The 16,146-nt window shown below is 38.8% G+C and overlaps 1 protein-coding gene across 2 annotated transcripts in view; it reads left to right on the top strand.

The window, feature by feature from the left end:
• Window positions 1–16,146, top strand: part of LRRC69 (leucine rich repeat containing 69) — a 100,406-nt gene that overhangs the window by 53,817 nt on the left and 30,443 nt on the right. The gene's annotated exons all lie outside the window — the stretch shown is intronic.

The raw sequence follows: 16,146 nt of genomic DNA, 5'->3' as shown, positions 1-16,146 counted from the left end.
TGGGCCCCCATAAGACCCTGCCCTCAATGTGGATCAACAACAGTAGAGAATGTTCCATCCTCTGAAGGGAGGCTGGATAACATACTCTATTGATCACCTGAGGAAGATGGGTCCTGAAATTGGGCAGCTTGGAATATTCTTACTCGTGACCATAGATTGCAAGCTCAAACCTACAGGGATGCAGAGGTCACAAAGGTTCCTAAACTAAATATGGGACCCAGATCAAATTAATGGGAATTATAGTCAACAATATTTATACATCGTTCCCATATTTGGGAGCTACTCTCCTCCCTGATCTAGCTTTCTAGCCCTTTTTCCAGCCGTGACATCATCTTCTCAGACAATAACTTGGGTCCACCTGCATATCAGAGGTAAGGTTCAGGGAAAAAAAAACACCTAGTATAGTCATCAGCCCTTTGAATTATAACTGAAATAGGCCTACTAGCTATCTTCAAAATGAAGGCCCCAAAATCTTCATCTGCAATATTCCAGCCTTTAGGTTCATGATTAGTCAACAATTTGTCCAGCTTTATATATTAACTCTTTTTCAGCTACCAGGTTCCAGATGCTACCATGATGCCAACCTGACTTCCCTGGGAAGACAACCCCACCAATGTGTCCTGGAGTCCTGTCTGCACAGATTCCTTCCCCACTAGGGAAAGAGAGAGACAGGCTGGGAGTATGGATCAAACTGCCAATACCCATGTTCAGTGGAGAAGCAATTAAAGAAGCCAGACCTTCCACCTTATGCACCCAATAATGATTCTGGGTCCATACTACAAGAGGGATAAAGAATAGGAAAGCTATTGGGGGATGGGATGGGATATGGAGTTCTGGTGGTGGACGTTGTGTGGAGTTGTACCCCTCTTATCCTATGGTCTTGTCAATATTTCCATTTTATAAATAAAAATTATATTTTAAAAAAGTGATAAAAATATGATATAATCATTTAACAGAATACTATGTATAAAGATAACATAGACTTAAATTTTTATTTTTTTATTTTAAATTTTTATTTATAAAAAGGACACACCGACAAAACCATAGGATAAGAGGGGTACAACTCCACACAATTCCCACCACCAGAACTCTGTATCCCATTCTCTTCCCTGATAGCTTTTCTATTCTTTAAGCCTTTGGGAGTATGGACCTAGGGTCATTATGGGGTGCAGAAGGTGGAAGTTTTGGCTTCTGTAATTGCTTCCCCGCTAAACATGGGTGTTGGCAGGTCAATCCATACTCCCGAACTGTCTCTCCCTTTCCCTAGTGGGGCAGGGCTCTGGGGAAGTGGGACTCCAGGACACATTGGTGGGGTTGTCTGCCCAGGGAAGTCCGGTTTACATCATGGTAGTATCAAGAATCTGGTGGCTGAAAAAAGAGTTAAAATACAATTTTGAGGGGGTCAGGCTCTAGTGCAGCAGGTTAAGCAGGCATACAAGGACTGGCCTAAGGTGGGGGTCTGGGGCGGTCACTTCACAAGTGGTGAAGCAGGTCAGCAGGTTTCTGTCTTTCTCCCTCTATGTCTCCCCTTCTCTATTTCTCTCTCTCTTATCCAAAAACAACATCAATGGCAACAATAAGGATAACAAGGGCAATAAAATGGGAAAAATGGCCTCCAGGAGCAGTGGAGTCTTAATGCCGGCACTGAGCCCCAGCGATAACCCTGGAGGCAATATATATATATATGAATAAATTGTTGACTAATCATGAACCTAATATCTGGAATATTGCAGATGAAGATTTGGTGTCTTCGTTTTGAAAAAAGCTAGTAGGTCTATTTTAGGTATATTCCAAAGGGCCCATGACTATACTAGTTTTTTTTTAAAATAATTTATTTATTTATTCATGAGAAAGATAGGAGGAGAGAAAGAACTAGCCATCACTCTGGTGCATGTGCTGCCGGGGATCGAACTCAGGACCTCATGCTTGAGAGTTTAGTGCCTTAGCCACTGCGCCACCTCCTGGACCATGACTATACTAGTTTTTTTCCTGAGTCTGACATCTGATATGCAGGTGGACCCAAGTTATTGTCTGGGAAGATGATGTCATGACTGGAAAAGGGGCTAGAAAGCTGGATCAGGTAAGAGAGTAGCTCCCAATTATGGGAAAGATGTATAAATACTGTTGACTGTAAACCCTATTGATTTGATCTAGGGCCCATATTCAGCTTAGGAGCCTATGTAACTTCTGCATCCCTATAGGTCTGAGCTCACATTCTGTGGTCACGAGTAGGAATGTTCCAGGTTAACCAATTTCAGGACCCACCCTCCTTCGGTAGTAGATAAATTATGTTATCCAACCTCCCTTCAGAGCATGGACCATTCTCTAACATTGTTAATCCACACTGAGGGCAAGGTTCTATGGGGGCCTCCAAAGGGGTCCATTATGTTGTTCTTGATGGAGATGACCAGTGACAATGGAGAGAGGGATCTATTTGAGGTCTAGGCCCATCATGTCTGTGTGGGAATTCCAGGACTCCCTGACTAGGGCCCTAGGTGATGGGCAGCCTGGTCATCATTAATGTATGCCAGTCTCTTGCCCTTATTCAGCTTTTGCAATCCTCACTTTGTCTGAAAAGGTTAGCTTTGGAGGGACATGTAATAGGAAGTAGGTGAGGATGGTATCTAGGTCTAAGTAGAAACTAATTAGGTACTTTATGGGTTTTTGTTTTTTTTTAGGTCTTTCTACTTTCTTGCTTCATTTATTGACTCACTGCAAACTCTCTTGGCTATTTAGATTACTAATAGTTTTCTGACCTTTCACCCTTGTAAATGAAACTCTATTGACCATCCTCACAGCAAATTTCTCATGTTTATATTGCTCCTTTACTTTAAATTACTGAGCCAGAGAATGGTCTATTTTAGTCCTTTTTTTTTTAAAATCTCTCCTTAAATTCCCTCTCAGAGAATTATTTCCACAAACTGTATTATCTTCTGCCACATGTGATAAAGTTCTTATTTGAAATTTAATTATAAATGACTTCAAAATCTGTAATGCATTATCCCTTTAATTCTGTCGTAATACTTGCTTTTTCTGAATAACACATTTAATTACAACATTAACTAAAATAACAATGACAGAAAATTGCTAAACTTACTATGGGCAAGAAATTATTCTAATTACTTAATCAATATGAAAAATTTTAATTTCCTGAAAACCCTGTAAAGGTTTGGCATTTTTCATTTTCCTCCTTTTTGTAATAAACTGAAACTCAGAGTAATTAAATAACTTGTTCAAGTTAATTGAGCTACTTAGTGTTGTGCTGGCAAACGCTAGAAGAAGAAGTGTTGTGCTGATGCCAACCAAGGTAGATTTAAAGAGACTGCAGAAAATAAAAGAAAGTGGAGACAAGTCTTTCCCGACTGGAGGAAGTTTTGCTTTGTGAAGCAAGATGGATAAGCAGTTAACACAGTATGGTAGTAGTCTTATAAGGGGCACCTTTAACATTTATTTATATATATATATATATTTATTTTTTTATTATTATTTATTGCCACCAGTGTTATTGCTGGTGTTCAATGCCTGCAAAACAAATATCTGATTCCTGCTGGTCATTTATTCCTTTTTAAAAATTTTTTATTATCAAAATTACAAAATAACAGGGGTACAATTCCACACTGTTCCTTATTTATTTATTTATTTTAAAAAGGAGACATTAACAAAACCGTAGGATAGGAAGGATACAACTCCACACAATTCCCACCACCAGATCGCTGTATCCCATCCCTCCCCTGATAGCTTTCCCATTCTTTATCCTTCTGGGAATATGGATGCAAGGTCATTGTGGAATGCAGAAGGTGGAAGGTCTGGCTTCTGTAATTGCTTCCCCACTGAACATGGGCATTGACTGGTCAATCCATACTCCCAGTCTGCCTCTCTCTTTCCCTAGTAGGGTGGGGCTCTGGGGAAGCAGAGCTCCAAGACAACTTGCTGGGGTTGTCTGTCCAGGGAAGTTTGGTTGGCATCATGCTGGCATCTGGAACCTGGCGGCTGAAAAGAGAGTTAACACACAAAGCCAAACAAATTGTTGAACAGTTATGGACCTAAAGGCTGGAATAGTGCAGATGAAGTGTTGGGGGTTACTCACTGCAGACTATTGTGTACTTTTGCTTTCAGGTATTTATTTTGCCCTAGTTTATGGATACATGTGAACATATGCTCTATTTCATAGGACCTGGTCTATATCTAAGTTTTGGGACTTTATTAGGAAGTGAACTGCCTGGAATGGAATTAGAGAATACTCTGAAAGGAAAGGTCTCACCCAAGTAATGAAGCTGAAGGGTTGTTATTCCACACCTGAAGTCTCTGCACACAGTCTGAAGAAGCATGCTGAGGTGGCACTCATTGCATTGGTTAGGTTGCAATCGGTGGATGCAATATTATTTGATATGAATTGAGAGAAGCATGCAGGAAAGTTTGCCCCACCCTAAGGTTCCAGGACTGGGGAAATAATAGGCTCCATAGTGGAAATGTGAGGTTCCTGCTTTCTTAGGGTTTAAGAAGACAATAGATAGTTATTGTTATCATCACATTTTTTGGTAATTGGGTTAACTTTGAAAAGTCTCTTTGTTAAGATTTGCTGTATAATACTCAACATCTTGTATATATCTGTGCCACCGGTTGCTTCTGTTCTCCCTGGTCTAGGCTTTTGAGAGAGTCAACATATCAAAGACTCAGAGTATGTATTAAAAAGACTCAGTCTGTGCTTTAAAAAGTTGAGACATACAATCAATTTTTCTCCTCTCATATTAATTAGTGATTTATATGACTACAAATTAATAGGAGTGTACATAAATACCATTCCCACCACCAAAAGACTGTGTCCCATCCCACCTACCCACCCCCACCCCCTAGGGTGCCAAATGTCCACCCTCATCCTCACCCTAGGGTTTTTACTTTGGTGCCCTACTCCAGATATATATATTTATATATATATATATATATTTTTTTTCACCAGAGCACTGATCAGCTCTGGTTTATGGTGGTGCAGGGGATTGAACCTGGGACTTTGGAGCCTCAGGCTTGACAGTCTGTTTGCATAACCATTATGCAATCTGCCCCTGCCCCTTATATTTTTTAATGATAGTGATAGAGATAAATGAGAGAGAGAGAGAGAGAGAGAGAGAGATATGGAGACAGGCTTACAGTCTGCTTTCCTGCTTCTGAAGTATTCCCGGTAGTTGGGAACTGGAGCTCGAACCCCAGAGTTGTACATGATAACTTAGGTGCTTTACTGGTTGCACCACAGCCTGGTTATTATTACTATTGTTGTTAATTTAACATTAGTTTACAAAATTACAACATTTCAGGAGTATATCTTCATATCTGTGTGTGTGTGTATAGCTCACTGCTCTATGCCTCTATGCCCCCTATTTATAAGGAATCCTTAGGGCAAGAGAGTGATCCTTTGATAGGGCAATATTTTTTCACATTTTAAAACAAAGCCTTTATTTTATTTTTCATAACATAAGCTAGCAGAAATAAAGATTTTGCTTATGTAAATTGTTTGATATTTAAATGTAGTTCCATACTGTATATACATACGCATATATATTTAGAAATCTGACTTAAAATTTATCATGCAATTTATATTTATACTAAAAAGTCATTTGACTGGATAGACTGGATTGTCAAAGAATTATAAAACTTTGATTCACAAAAACCATGATTATCTCAATAGACGCAGAGAAAGCCTTTGACAAAATCCAACACCCATTCATGCTCAAAACTCTACAAAAAATGGGAATAGATGGGAAATTCCTCAAGATAGTGGAGTCTATATATAGCAAACCTACAGCCAACATCATACTCAATGGACAGAAGCTGAAAGCATTCTCCCTCAGATCGGGGACTAGACAGGGCTATCCACTGTCACCGTTACACTTCAACATAGTATTGGAAGTTCTTGCCATAGCAATCAGGCAAGAGAAAGGAATCAAAGGAATACAGATTGGAAGGGAAGAAGTCAAGCTCTCACTATTTGCAGATGATATGATAGTATACATAGAAAAACCTAAAGAATCCAGCAGAAAACTACTGGAAGTTATTAGGCAATATAGCAAGGTATCGTGCTACAAAATCAATGTACAAAAATCAGTGGCATTTCTTTATGCAAACACTAAATCTGAAGAAGAAGACATCCAGAAATCACTCCCATTTACTGTTTCAGCAAAATCAATCAAATACCTAGGAATAAAGTTGACCAAAGAAGTGAAAGACTTGTATGCTGAAAACTATGAGTCGCTACTCAAGGAAATAGAAACTGATACCAAGAAATGGAAGGATATCCCATGCTCATGGATTGGAAGAATAAATATCATCAAAATGAATATTCTCCCCAGAGCCATATACAAATTTAATGCAATACCCATCAAAGTTCCACCAAGCTTCTTTAAGAGAATAGAACAAACACTACAATCATTTATCTGGAACCTGAAAACACCTAGAATTGCCAAAACCATCATAAGGAAAAGAAACAGAAATGGAGGCATCACACTCCCAGACCTTAAACTATATTATAAAGCCATCATCATCAAAACAGCATGGTACTGGAACAAAAATAGGCACACAGACCAGTGGAACAGAATTGAAATCCCAGAAATAAATCCCCACACCTATGGACATGTAATCTTTGATAAGGGGGCCCAAAGGATTAAATGGAAAAAGGAGGCTCTCTTCAGTAAATGGTGCTGGGAAAACTGGGTTGTAACATGCAGAAGAATGAAATTGAACCACTTTATCTCACCAGAAACAAAAATCAACTCCAAATGGATCAAAGACCTAGATGTCAGACCAGAAACAATCAGATACTTAGAGGAAAACATTGGTAAAATACTTTCCCTCCTACACCTCAGGGACATCTTTGATGAATCAAACCCAATTGCAAGGAAGACTAAAGCAGAAACAAACCAATGGGACTACATCAAATTGAAAAGCTTCTGCACATCCAAAGAAACTATTAAACAAACAGAGAGACCCCTCACAGAATGGGAGAAGATCTTCACATGCCAGATATCAGACAAGAAACTAATCACCAAAATATATAAAGAGCTCAGCAAACTTAGCACCAAAAAACCAAATGACCCCATTCAAAAATGGGCAGAGGATATGAACAAAACATTCACTACAGAGGAGATTCAAAAGGCTAACAAACATATGAAAAACTGCTCTAGGTCACTGATTGTCAGAGAAATGCAAATTAAGACAACACTAAGATACCACCTCACTCCTGTAAGAATGGCATACATCAAAAAGGACAGCAGCAACAAATGCTGGAGAGGTTGTGGGGACAGAGGAACCCTTTTACATTGCTTGTGGGAATGTAAATTGGTACAGCTTCTGTGGAAAGCAGTCTGGAAAACTCTCAGAAGGCCAGATATGCACCTTCCATATGATCCAGTAATTCCTCTCCTGGGGTTATACCCCAAGGACTCCATAACACCCAACCAAAGAGAGGTTTGTACTCCTATGTTCATAGCAGCACAATTCATAATAAATAAAGCCTGGAAGCAACCCAGGTGCCCAACAACAGATGAGTGGCAATACAGATGATGGAATACTATGCAGCTATGAAGAACAATGAACCCACCTTCTCTGACCCATCTTGGACAGAGCTAGAAGGAATTATGTTAAGTGAACTAAGTCAGAAAGATAAAGATGAGTATGGGATGATCCCACTCATCAACAGAAGTTAAGTAGGAAGATATGAAAGGGAAACTAAAAGCAGGACCTGACCAAATTGTAAGTAGGGCACCAAAGTAAATACCCTGTGGTGAGGGGTAGACATGCAGCTTCCTGGGCCAGTGGGGGGTGGGAGTGGGTGGGAGGGATGGTTCACAGTCTTTTGGTGGTGGGAACGGTGTTTATGTACACTCCTAGTAAAATGTAGACATATAAATCACTAGTTAATTAATATGAGAGGGGGAAAATTAATTGTATATCTCAAAGTGAATCTTTTTTTTTGAACAGAAAATAGCATTTTTAATTTAAAAAATGAGAAAAATCAACAAAGCAAGTAAAAGAAAAGAACATACCCTCAAGCAATCAGCACAAGTTGCAGAATCCTATTTTTTAAAGATTTTTAAAAAATATTTCTTTCTTTTTTTTTCTTTTTGAAGGGTGTTTTTCTTTTTCTTTTTTTTTAAATTTTTTATTTAAGAGAGGATTAATGAACAAAAACATAAGGTAGGAGGGGTACAACTCCACACAATTCCCACCACCCAATCCCCATAACCCACCCCCTCCCATGATAGCTTTCCCATTCTCTAGCCCTCTGGGAGCATGGACCCAGGGTCGTTGAGGGTTGCAGAAGGTTGAAGGTCTGGCTTCTGTAATTGCTTCCAGAGCTAGAAAACTGAATCTTTTTAATATATAGGCTGTGTAATTGATATGCAGACTCTCTCAAAAGCCTAGACCAAGTAGATCACAAGCAACCAATAGCGCAGCTATATACAAGATACTGGGTACTGTACAGCAAACCCTAACAAAAGGACTTTTCAAAGTTAACCCAATTACCAAATAATGTGATGATAACATTAACTATCGATTGTCTTTTGGAACCCTAAGACAGCAGAAACCTCACATCTCCACTATAGAGCCTTTACTTCCCCCAGTCCTGGAACCATTAGATAGGGCCCACTTTCCCGTATGCCTCTCGCAATCCATATCAAATAATATTGCATTTGTCGATCTCACCCTAAACAACACAACGATTGCCACCTCAACATGCTTCACTTCAGACTGTGTCCAGAGACTTCACGTGTGGAATGACAACCCTTCAGCTTCATTACTTGGGTGAGACCTTTCCTCTCATAGTATACTCTAATTCCATCTCACGTGGTTCACTTTCTAACAAAGTCCTAGATATACACCAGTTTCTGTGAGAGAGAGCATATGTTCACACATATCCGTAAACTACTGCAAAATATATACCTGAAAGCAGAAGTACTCTAGAGTTTGCAGTGAGTACCCCCCTAACACTTCCTCTCCACTATTCCAAGCTTTGGGTCCATGATTGCTCAACAATTTGTTTGGCTTCGTATGTTAACTCTCTTTTCAGTCACCAGGTTCCAGATGTCATCAGGATGCCGGCCAGGCTTCCCTAGACTGAAGACCCCACCAATGTGTCCTGGAGCTCTGCTTCCCCAGAGACCCAGCCTACTAGGGAAAGAGAGAGGCAGACTGGGAGTATGGATTGACCAGTCAACGTCCATGTTCAGCGGGGAAGCAATTACAGAAGCCAGACCTTCTACCTTCTACAACCCACAATGACCCTGGGTCCATGCTCCCAGAGGGATAAAGAATGGGAAAGCTATCAGGGGAGGGGGTGGGATATGGAGATTGGGTGGTGGAAATTGTGTGGAATTGTACCCCTTCTACCCTATGGTTTTGTTAATTAATACTTTCTTAAATTAAAAAAAAAACTGATTCAGGCTGTCTTGAGTATTTTTAGAATATTTTTTTTACCATAGAGATTTGTATACTGAAGTTTAATGTTGATAACTAGACTTTAATAAAGTATCTTATGTATGTATGTATAAAACCATGCCCCTAGAAATACTAAATTTATTAAAATCAGTATTAATCAAATAATTAGTTATCTGATTCACTAAATTCAGTATGATAGTATTGCAAAATTATTATTATTATCTTTTTTTACCAGGGTACTGCTCAGCTTTGGTTTATGATGGTACCTGTGACTTTGGAGCCTCAGGCATGAGTGTCTCTTTGCATAACTATTACACTATCAACTACTTCCTGGGAAATTATTTTTATATAGGTGAAATATCTAAAGGCAGAAAAGTTAAGGACTTGACGGTATATGGTCACATAGTCAATTATAGAGCTGCAGTCTGCATGCATATATTTACCTGAGTTACAGCCTTTACTCTTGATGTTGTGTTTTAATGCCTGTGATGCACATAATAATTATTGTGTAACAGTTCCAAAGTCCAGCACTCCTAAAAATTCACATTAGTTAAAAATTTTGAAAGGATTGTCATCATATGCAGCCTGGAGGGTTCCTGCATTGTTATGTACACAATTCTGTTTTGAACCTACCCTCCATTGCAGAAGGGGAAGCTTCAGTATATGGTTTCTCTCCCTTTCTGCCCTCTCTCTGTCTCTGTCTCCATCTCTGTTTCCATTTGAAGAAGTTAATCTGGAAGTGTTCAATAGTCTACAGTGACTCAATAGTTGCAGTAAGTATAAAGACCTAAAAAAAGTTACTATAAGGCACTTAATCAAATATTTCCTAATTAGACATAGATACCCTCCTCACCTACTTCCTATTTTATTTCCCTCAGTCACTCTAAGTCTAACCCTGTCAGATAAAGTCTCCAAAATCTGGATAAGGGCAAGAGTCTGGCACCCTTTAATGATGGCCTTTCTGGTCACTACCAGCCCATCCCATCACTCAGGGCCCTAGTCAGGGAATCTTGGGAATTCTCACATAGATATGCTAGGCTAGATCTCTAACAGATCCCTCTCTTCATCATCATTGGCCATCTCTATCAGGAACAACATCATAAACCCTCTGTGGGCCTCTCTACAGGACATTGTCGTCAATGTAGAACAACAATGGTAGAAACTGCCCCACTCTCCTAATGGAGGCTGGATCAACATACTCTGCTACTTGAGGAAGACTGACCTGAAATGAATGCAGCCTAGAATGTTCCAAGCTATAACTATGGAATGTAAGTTCAGACTGACAGGGGTGCAGAGGTTACACAGGCTCTTGTGCTAAATATGAATAGACATGGGCCCTAGGTTAGATCTATGTGGTTTACAGTTAATGGTATTTATATACTTTTCCCATATTTGGGGCTACTTTCTGCTCAAATCCAACTTTCTAGTATTATTCTCAACTTTGATATGATCTTCCCAGATAAATTTTCCTTTTTTATTTCTTTATTGGGGGATTAATGTTTTACATTCAACAGTAAATACAGTAGTTTGTATGTGCACAACATTTCCCAGTTTTCCATATAACAATACAACCCCCACTAGGTCCTCTGTCATCCTTTTTGGACCTGTATTCTCCCCCTGCACCCACCCCAGAATCTTTTACTTTGGAATACACCAATTCTAAGAAGTTCAGGTTCTACTCTGATCTTGTTTTTCAACTTCTGCCTGAGAGTGAGATCATACCATATTCATCCTTTTGTTTCTGACTTATTTCACTTAACATGATTCTTTCAATCTCTATCCAAGATCGGCTGAAAACAGTGAAGTCATCATTTTTTATAGCTGAGTCGTATTTCATTGTGTATATATACCACAACTTGCTCAGCCACTCATCTGTTGTTGGATACCTGGGTTGCATCCAGGTTTTGGATATTACAGATTGTGCTGCTAGTAACATATGTGTACACAGATCTTTTTGGATGAGTGTGTTGGGTTCCTTGAGATATATCCCCAGGAGAGGAATTGTAGGATCATAGGGTAGGTCCATTTCTAGCCTTCTGAGAGTTCTCCAGACTGTTCTCCACAGAGGTTGGACCAATTGACATTCCCACCAGCAGTGCATAGGGTTCCTTTGACCCCACAACCTCTCCAGCATTTGCTGCTGTTACCTTTTCTGATGTGAGACATTCTCACAGGGGTAAAGTGGTATCTCACTGTTGTCTTTTATTTGCATTTCTCTGACAATTAGTGACTTGTAGCATTTTTTTCATATGTTTGTTGGCCTTTTGGATCTTTTCTATGGAGGATATTCTGTTCATATCCTCTCCCCATATTTTTGGATGGGGTAATTTATTTTCTCATTGCTGAGTCTGGTGAGGTCTTTATATATTTTGGTTATTAGCCTTTTGTGTGATGTATGGCATGTAAAGATCTCCTTTCGGAGGTCTTTTTGTTTGGGTAGTGGTTTCTTTTGCTGTGCAGAAGCTTTTAAATTTGATGTACTCCCATTGGCTTATTTTTTATTTAGTCTCCCAGACAATACTTTCAGCCCACCTCCATGTTAGCTATTGGGTTCAGGAAATAATTAGTAAAGTCATGGGTCTCTTGGAATACACATAAAATAGACTTTCTAGCTTCTTCCAAAATGGAGACTCTAACTCTCACCTGCTATATTCTTACCTTTAGGCTCCTGATTATTAGACATTTTGTTCTGCTTTATATCCTAATGCTTTTCAGCCACCAGGTTGCAGATGCTATCATGATACCAGACTGACTTCCCTAGGCAGATGACCTCAATGTGTCCTTGAATCCCACCTCCCCAGAGCCCTATCCCACTAGGGAAAGATAGAAACAGTCTGGGGGGGTATAGATTGACCTGAAAATGCCCATTAACAGTGGAGAAGCAATTACAGAAGGCAGCAGGCTACCTTCTACTCCCCATAAAGATCTTTGGTCCATACTCCCAGAGGGATAAGTAAAAGGGAAGCTTCCAGTGGAGGGGATGGGATGTGGAATTCTGGTGGTGGGATTTGTATGGAATTGTACTCCTCTTATCCCACAGTCTTGTCTATCATTATTAAATCACTAAAAAAAACTGGAGTAGTTCATCTGAAACCCTAGAAATGACCAAAAAAGTAAAATTTATAATGTTAAATAATTATACAAATACTGTTTTTATGTAAATAATTTTACAATTAAATAATTAAATATAAGGAAGTTGAAACACTACAGTTGAAACTAAATTTAAGTTATCATAGGAAGGAGTAATCTGTGTCTTATTAGCTAACAAATAAACTAATAAAGCAACATAAAAACTATTAAGGACAATTTATTTGTTCATAAGAGATTTCTTGTCTTCCAAATAGCACTTGAATTAAGTCATCATTTAGTTGCTTATTCCCACAAACTGGCATTGCATATATTTCTAACAAGTGTCCTGAAAGATAGTCTGGTATGCCAATGCTTTTTAATATACTCACATTTCCAAATAATAACTTGGTATTTTTATGATATATGTTATTATTCCAAAGTAACACATTGGCAACAAGTGGGAGAAAAAGATAAATAATGGGTAATGTTGGAGTTGCGAAAAGACAAACTGAGTGTAACAAACATGTTTGGTTCCAGAAATCATAAATGGAAAAATGAACTGTATGGATTGCGACTTATTTATAAGTTCTTTGCTTTTCAGAAAATTCTTCTGCCATCTGTATTTTGGGGAGTGAATCTTTGTTTAATAATTTTCTGCAGCTATTTTTTTGATTTGCCTGATCCTAGTACATGTGTGGACTTTTTTTTTCTTTTAATTTCAGCTAGAGAGAGACAGAGATAGAGAAGCTGTGATATGATAGATTCATTTGTGTAGCTTCTTGGTGTCATGCCAGGTGTTCCCATATGGTGCCAGGGGCTTGAATCCAGGCCTTTGTGATGTGAAATGTATTTATTTACTTATTTATTTTCACCTGACTATCTCTGAACTCTGGCTCATGGTGGTGGCAGGGATTGAACCTAGGACCTTTGGTGCTTCAGGTCTGAAAGATGGTGTGTGCTCTATTGGGTGATCTATTGCTTGATCTTCGGAATCTTTGTAGTGACACCTGGCTATTGGTTTCATTTAGTGATTTCATTTACAAAAAATTTACATCTAAAATAAAAACTTTATTCAGATTCTCAAGCAATGGTTTGTATAAACAGTTTTTTAAAAAGGGTAATGTAGATATCTAATTTAGGGATATTGGCAATAATAGTGTGAGAAAAAGCATTTTTTCAGAAAGGATAATTTAATGATGTAACTATCCAGGGCAATGAGCTTAAGTATGTAGGGGGTTATACTGTTGAAGGATTAGACACTTAAGAACCCAACTCCAAACTGTCTACTAAATAAAGGCAACTTTCCTAGATGCATGCTAAGTGGGAGGAAGAGAGTATTAAGAGATGCAGCAAAAATCATTTATACCATTTTGCAATTTTTAAAGGATTTTAAAAAAATATTTATTTATTCCCTTTTGTTGACCTTGCTGTTTTATTGTTGTAGTTATTATTGATATTGTTGTTGTTGGATAGGACAGAAAGAAATGGAGAGAAGAGGGGAAGACAGAGAGGGGGAGAGAAAGATAGAGACCTGCAGACCTGCTTCACTGCCTGTGAAGTGACTCCCCTGCAGGTGGGGAGCCGGGAGCTCGAACTGGGATCCTTATGCCAGTCCTTGCTTTGCACCACCTGCGCTTAACCCGCTGGGTTACCTCCCAACTCCCATTTTTAAAGGATTTTAATTGGAGTGAATGAGCAGAAGATTATGTAGGTGTGCATGTGTGTATGTTTTTACAGAGATGCTTTATTTTAATTTTTAAATTATTTTTATTTATTTACTGGGTAGACACAGCCAGACATTGAGAGGGATAGGAGTGATAGAGAGGGAGGGAGACAGAGAGACACCTGCAGCACTGCTTCACCAATCATGAAGCTTTCCCCTGCAGGCGGGGACCAGGGGCTCAAACCTGGGTCCTTGTATACAGTAACATGTGCTCAACCAATTGCACCACTACTCACCCTTGATGTGGATCCACGTGATGTGGGCTATTGTAATACCACTGAGAAAAATTTCACTTTAGCCAGAAAAAAATAGTCCCAGACCAATCAGTTTCATACACGATTAAAATTCATGCAGTTCTTGGCTAATATTCTGCTACTGGAACAAACAATGGCAACATTTAGCAAGGTAAATCAAGTATGTTTTGTTTGCTCAAAATTGAATATTGATTTTTATGTGTTTCTTACATATTTAAGATTATGATGTTACATAAATCAGTTTCTGGGCTTATCTTTGTGGAAAGATTAAATACAGGTTGTGTTCAGTAATTTTATTCATAGAAGTTACTACTCTCTACTAATATGGCTTCATTCAGTACTCAGTGTAGTCGCTAAGGTAGTGTAGTGCTTCTCAGACTTTCACATACATACAAATTACCGATTTTATTTTATTTTATTTTTATTTATAAAAAGGAACTACAGACAAAACCATAGGATAAAAGGGGTACAACTCCACACAGTGGAAATTTGCTAAACGGTAGGTAGGATTTGATTCAGTGTATCTGTGCGTATCTGAGAGTCTGAATTTCTAATAAGCTCCCAGATAATTTGTAAATCACAATTTAAGTAGTGAAGATTTTGATACTAGTTCTTATTAGGATTTTATTAGCTCCTCTTCTTCTTCTTCTTCCTTCTCCTCCTCCTCCTCAACCTCCTCCTCCTCCTCCTTCTCTTCCTCCTCTTCCTCCTTCTCCTCCTCCTCTTCTTCCTCCTCCTCCTCTTCCTCCTCTTCCTCCTTCTCTTCCTCCTCTTCTTCCTCCTCTTCCTCCTCCTCTTCTTCCTCCTTTTCCTCCTCTTCCTCTTCCTCCTCCTCCTCCTCCTCCTCCTCCTCCTCTTCTTCTTCTTCTTCTTCTTCTTCTTCTTCTTCTTCTTCTTCTTCTTCTTCTTCTTCTTTTTCTTCACCTTCTCCTCCTTTTCCTTCTCCTTTTCCTTCTTCTCCTTCTCCTCCTCCTCCTCCTCCTCCTCCTCCTTCTTCTTCTTTTTAATGTAGCACCAAGGAGTGAAATCAGGACCTACTGTATGCATGATACTACTGAGCAACGTCCTTAACCCAACTTTTTTTTTCTTTCTTTTTATTTTTAGAGAGAAGGAGAGAAAGAAGTCAGATGAGAGACAGAGAAAAGACAAAAAAACATAGCACTGCTTCACCATCTTTGAAGCTTCTCCAGTGCCATACCTGGTGTTCTTGTGTTTGCAAGAGCTTAACAAAAGACTTCATAAACAGCATGATCAGTGCTCTACTTGATCTTTTTAAATCCAGTATGAATGTTTGTACATCCTTATTTATTGTGAAGAGAGGTACAAAATTTTGAGCCTAAAAATATTTAATTTTATAAAACGTGCAATGTAATTTCATTATAGCTTCGATTTCTATATGGAAAAAACAGAAATATTTGAAGAACTTATTTTTCTTACATCATTGGAAGTTGAACTTATATAAACAACTGTTCATTTCTTTTTATTAATTAATAAATAAAATGGAAACACTGACAAGACCATAGGATAATAGGGGTACAATTCCCACCACCAGAACTCCGTATCCCTTCCCTTCCTTTGATAGCTTTCCTATTCTTTAACCCTCTGGGAGTATAGACCCAAAGTCATTGTGGGATGCAGAAGGTGGAAGGTCTGGCTTCTGTAATTGCTTCCCCG

This window comes from Erinaceus europaeus, chromosome 1 (assembly GCF_950295315.1).
Source record: "Erinaceus europaeus chromosome 1, mEriEur2.1, whole genome shotgun sequence".
NCBI classification, from domain to species: Eukaryota; Metazoa; Chordata; class Mammalia; order Eulipotyphla; family Erinaceidae; genus Erinaceus; species Erinaceus europaeus.
Note: the sequence above shows the minus strand (reverse complement) of the source record. Positions and strands in the feature narration are given on the sequence as shown.